We start from the raw sequence: 5,621 nt of genomic DNA, 5'->3' as shown, positions 1-5,621 counted from the left end.
TGTGTGTGTACGTGTGTGTGCTTGCATGCGCGCGTGCACACACACAGTAGTGTCAGGGCTTGAACTCAGGGCCTCACACTCTATCACTTGAGCCATACCTTCCATCCTGTCCAAAATGCTCTTTAAAAACCATTTGGAGTCAGGCGCTGGTGGCTCACGCCTGTCATCCTAGCTACTCAGGAAGCTGAGATCTGAGGATCACAGTTCAAAGCCAGCCCGGGCAGGAAAGTCCACGAGACTTTTTTTTTTTTTTTTTTTTTGCCAGTCTTGGGCTTGAACTCTGGGCCTGGGCGCTGTCCTCAGTTCTTCAGCTTAAGGCAAGCGCTCTACCACTTGAGCCACACCTCCATTTCCAGCCTTTTCTGTGTATGTGGTGCTGAGGAATCGAACCCAGGGCCTCATGCATGCGAGGCAAGCGCTCTACCACTGAGCCACCTTCCCAGCCCCTCCCTGAGACTCTTATCTCCAATTAACCAGTAAAAATAGCCAGAAGTAGCACTGTGGCTCAAGTGGTAGAGCACTCGCCTTGAGCTGAAGAGCTGAGGGACAGCGCCCAGACCCAGAGTTCAGGCCCCACGACCAAAAAAACAAAACAAGAGAAGGGAAGCAGGACCTGCCCCTGGGGTGCAGTGGTCCTGGGGTACAGTGGCCTGGGGGGCAGTGGCCTGGGGGGCAGTGGGCCCTGGGGTGCAGTGGCCTGGGGGGCAGTGGCCTGGGGGGCAGTGGCCTGGGGGCCAGTGGGCCCTGGGGTGCAGTGACCTGGGGGGCAGTGGCCTGGGGGGCAGTGGCCTGGGGTGCAGTGGCCTGGGGGGCAGTGGTCCTGGGGGGCAGTGGTCCTGGGGGACAGTGGCCTGGGGGGCAGTGGCTGGGGGGCAGTGGTCCTGGGGTGCAGTGGTCTGGGGTGCAGTGGCCTGGGGTACAGTGGCCTGGGGTGCAGTGGCCTGGAGGGCAGTGGCCTGGGGTGCAGTGGCACTGGGGTACAGTGGCCTGGGGGGCAGTGGGCCCTGGGGGGCAGTGGCCTGGGGTGCAGTGGCACTGGGGTACAGTGGCCTGGGGGGCAGTGGGCCCTGGGGTACAGTGGCCAGGGGGCAGTGGCCTGGGGTGCAGTGGCCTGGGGGCAGTGGCCTGGGGGCAGTGGCCTGGGGTGCAGTGGCCTGGGGTGCAGTGGCCTGGGGGACAGTGGCTGGGGGGCAGTGGCCGGGGTGCAGTGGCCGGGGTGCACACCCTAAGCCTACGCAGGAAGCACGTGACGGGCTTATGAGCCCCGGTGGACTGGTTTATCGGTGACGGTGACGTGTCCATCACTGGAGTGGCAGGTCCCTTGAAGACGCCCGGGAAAATCAGGACACACAGCCAGAAACACCCCAGCTCATCACGAGCCCGAGAAACAGCAGCTCCCCTCCCCAGTTTGGGGTTGCTAAATAATTTAAATGGCAGAGGTAAGATTTATTTTTTTAATATGACTTTCTAAATCGGAAATCAGGGAACATTTCTCATCATTACGTTATTGGGGAGCAAGGATCGTGTGATTTCTTATTTCCTTTTCTACACTATGGGTTCCTAATAAATATTAAACAGAGATGCTACCACTAAAAGTTTGAAACTCTACACTATAAATAAACTATAAAGGGGAAACAGAACTGCCGTGTTAGGGTGAGGATCATTCACGGACAGAGGCAGGACATAAGAAAGGACTTATTACACCGTGTGTGTGTGTGTGTGTGTGTGTGTGTGTGTGTGTGTGTGTGTGTGTGTGTGTGTGTGTGTGTGTGTGTGTGTGTGTGTGTGTGTGTGTGTGTGTGTGTGTGTGTGTGTGTGTGTCGTGGGGCCTGAACTCTGGGCCTGGGCGCTGTCCCTCAGCTCTTCAGCTCAAGGCGAGCGCTCTACCACTTGATCCACAGCACCACTTCCGGTTTTCTGGTGGTTCATTGGAGATAAGAGTCTCACAGACGTTCCTGCCCAGGCTGGCTTTGAACCGCGATCCTCAGATCTCAGCCTCCTGTGTAGCTGGGATGACAGGCGTGAGCCACCAGCGCCCGGCTGCACCTTTTATGTTTACAATAAAACACTACGTCTGGCAGAGGCGTGGGGCTCCAACGCAGCAGATCCATTAGGGGATATATGGACACACCTGTTTACACACACACATGCCACACACATACATGTGTGTACATTCACACACACATGCTGGGCACACATGAATGCACACACGCGTGTCGGTGCGTGGTGTGCACACCGCATCATACAGATACACAGGCTCACGGGATTCAGGAGTCTCGGGCCTCAGTCTTTCCTTTGATCAGATGTGGCCCCCACGGGACCAAGGGGACTCGGCCACACGCCATGGTTTAAACGTTAGTCACAGCTACACCTCAGACCTCTGCACAGTCTTGTCCGTGCCGGGTCAGAGATGGGCATGGGGTTTGCAGGTGAACGCCAGCATCCAGCTGACCGCAGCTGCAATCCGCTCAGCCCACAGGAGGAGAGGGGGCTTGCGGACCACGTCGGAGCCGCGGGCCCTGAGCGCCTCACCCCCTGCGGCTTCCCTGGCCCACCCATCATGCAGCTGCAGCCGGCAGGGCTCATTACCCCTGGCCACTGGTTCTGTCCCAGGACGCGGCCAGGCCCCGGCCCAAGCACCGTCCACCAGCTGCCATCTCAGATGCTTTGACAGACAAGTAACTGAAATCCTCTCGTTGACAAACCTCCGTCTGGGATTAAACATTCATGGTACCTATACAATGACAGAGAGTCCCGGCATTGCACCTCCAATGAAAGTTTAATCGTGGTCTGACAGCCAGGCTCTCGGTGAGCCCCGGGCAGCAGCTGCCGGCCCCAGCACCCGCCAGCCAAAGGAGAGGTGAGTGCCCTTCCTGGGGTCTCCGTCCAGAAGCCTGGCTGCTCCCAGCCAGGCCTGGTCCTCAGCTAAACAACGTCTGCCTCCTAATTCCTCCTTCAGATGGACGTGGACGTCTCCCAGCCTGGGTCCGGGGAGACAACCAGGAAACTTCTATTTCTGGACAAATGGAGAGGAATCTTTGCTTATCCCAGGTGAGAAACCCCGTGCTCCGTGCAGGAGGGTGGGGGGAGGCAGGTGTTTGAGCAACGGTGGTATCGCTTCCACACAAGAACTTTCCACCTGGGTTTCCCTTTCAAGCACCTCCTGCCCGGAGGGCCGGCCGCATCGCCCGCAAGGCCGGGCCGGGCCGGGGTGCACACGGAGTCAAATGGAGCGAGTCCTTCACTCACTGTGCTATCTCCATTCACAGGTTGGGAACCCATATCACCACTCTGCAGGTAATTACCTTCTCAAAGCCAGTGTGCACTCATCTAGGCGTGGCTTCAGACCAGCCCACCAACAGCATCATCTATGCATCCCGTGACACCATGTCACGCAGGCAGTGGCATTGAACCTGTGAACACCAGGAAGGCTCTCCTTACACATTTATTCTAGAGCTACTTTTCACCATTGAGAGCACCATATGGTTATTAAGAAAAAAGTGCAGTAATATTAGACTCTGGAGTTCCTCTACTTGTTAAAGAGAATTACAAGATTCTGTGCGACTGGGTGATCAATGTCCCAGAAGGAACGTGGCTTTGGGCGCGGTCCCCATCTTTATCGGCTTCTTTACCATTTTACAGTGGAGGAAAGACAGTGGAATTCAGGTATCAAAAAAGTGTTTTTGCCATGTGCTGGTGGCTCACGCCTGTCATCCCAGCTACTCAGGAGGCTGAGATCTGAGGATCACGGTTTGAAGCCAGCCCGGGCAGGAAAGTCCAGGAGACTCATCTCCAATTAAAGAAGTGGTGCTGTGGCTCAAGTGGTAGAGCGCCCGCCTTGAGCTGAAGAGCTGAAGGACAGCGCCCAGGCCCAGAGTTCAGGCCCCACGACCAAAAAAAAAAAAAAAGTGTTTTCATATTTTTTTTTTTTTTTCCAAATGTAAGGTTGTGGTGTTTGTGCCTGGTGACCTGAGAAGTCAGAAGGTCACGGGTGTTGTGTGTCAGTGTCGGAGCCAACGCGACACTAAATCCTGGCGTCCATGAGCAAGGTCTTCCCTGTGGGAGACAGAGCTGTTCTCTGAACTCTGGGACTGAAGGGTGGTGTCTTTGTTCCACCGCATTGGAACAGAAGTCATGGAAAGTGGGAGAAGAGTTGCTAACTTAGGCTGGAATGAGGGTGGGGTTTTTAATTGTCCCTGACTCCTGGGGAGCAGGGGTCAGAAGCAAAGAGAGCGAACCTGCTTTGTCTATTGGCATGGAACAACGCCGGCCGGTAAAGGTGGGAGGCTCGACCCCTCTGAGCGCGGCCGCCACGTGAGGCGTGGAGAGCAAGTGTGGTCTCCCAGCTGCACCCCACGTCCCCACGTCCCCTTTGACACAGACCTGGACGTCCAAACGTTCCTGCTGCTAACATCACATTAGACATCTTTGAACATGTGGACATGGGTGTTACAGAGAGAGAGAGAGAGAGAGTGCTGAGAATAATGTGACGAAAGCTAATTGAGTTAAATTAAAACAAGACCACCAACTCTGTCCTGGGGTTGGTTTTTTACAAGGATCCCGATGGCCACCAGAGACCCAGCAACAAAGGGGAAGACGGGCCCGGAGGCCCTGGGCGCTCGGGACAAAGATGCATGCCATCCGGCAGGCTCTGCCCAACTCCCACAGCTGCTCCTGACGCCCCAACGCTGGCCGGGCTTCGCATCGCCCCGACAAACGCCCGCGACCCCGCAACGCTGGCCGGGCTTCGCATCGACCCAACAGCCGCTGCGGTGGGTGCAGCGGGCAAGCCCCGGGAAGGGGAGGGAATCCCACCTGCTGTGATGTGAGAGACGAGAAGGGAAGGCGCGGGCCTGGCTAAGAGGAGAGCATCACTAGCATGAGGCATTGGAGGCACCAGTCAAGGAGAGTGGGGTTGGCGGGCTGCCCATCCCAGAGTGTGCATTCACCTGCTCCATAAAAGGTGCTCTCCCGGGGACTCAGATTCCAGACACCACTACACAAGGTAAAATAGACCAGACCGGGCAAGGCGCTCTGTGATGAAGGGGATCTCTGATGAAGGTGATCTGTGATGAAGGTGATCTGTGATGAAGGGGATCTGTGATGAAGGTGCTCTGTGATGAAGGTGATCTGTGATGATGATCTGTGATGAAGGGGATCTGTAATGAAGGGGATCTGTGATGAAGGTGATCTGTGATGAAGGGGATCTGTGATGAAGGGGATCTGTGATGAAGGTGATCTGTGATGAAGGTGATCTGTGATGAAGGGGATCTGTGATGAAGGGGATCTGTGATGATGATCTGTGATGAAGGGATCTGTAATGAAGGTGATCTGTGATGAAGGTGATCTGTGATGAAGGTGATCTGTGATGAAGGTGATCTGTGATGAAGGTGATCTGTGATGAAGGGGATCTGTGTTGGTGATCTGTGATGAAGGTGATCTGTGATGAAGGTGATCTGTGATGAAGGTGCTCTGTGATGAAGGTGATCTGTGATGAAGGTGATCTGTGATGATGATCTGTGATGGTGATCTGTGATGAAGGTGATCTGTGATGATGATCTGTGATGAAGGTGATCTGTGATGAAGGTGATCTGTGATGAAGGGGATCTGTGATGAAGGGG

This window comes from Dipodomys spectabilis, unplaced genomic scaffold (genome assembly GCF_019054845.1).
Source record: "Dipodomys spectabilis isolate Male_0828 unplaced genomic scaffold, ASM1905484v1 ptg000340l, whole genome shotgun sequence".
NCBI lineage: Eukaryota > Metazoa > Chordata > Mammalia > Rodentia > Heteromyidae > Dipodomys > Dipodomys spectabilis.
The sequence above is the reverse complement of the archived record's forward strand: the minus strand, read 5'-3'. Positions refer to the sequence as shown.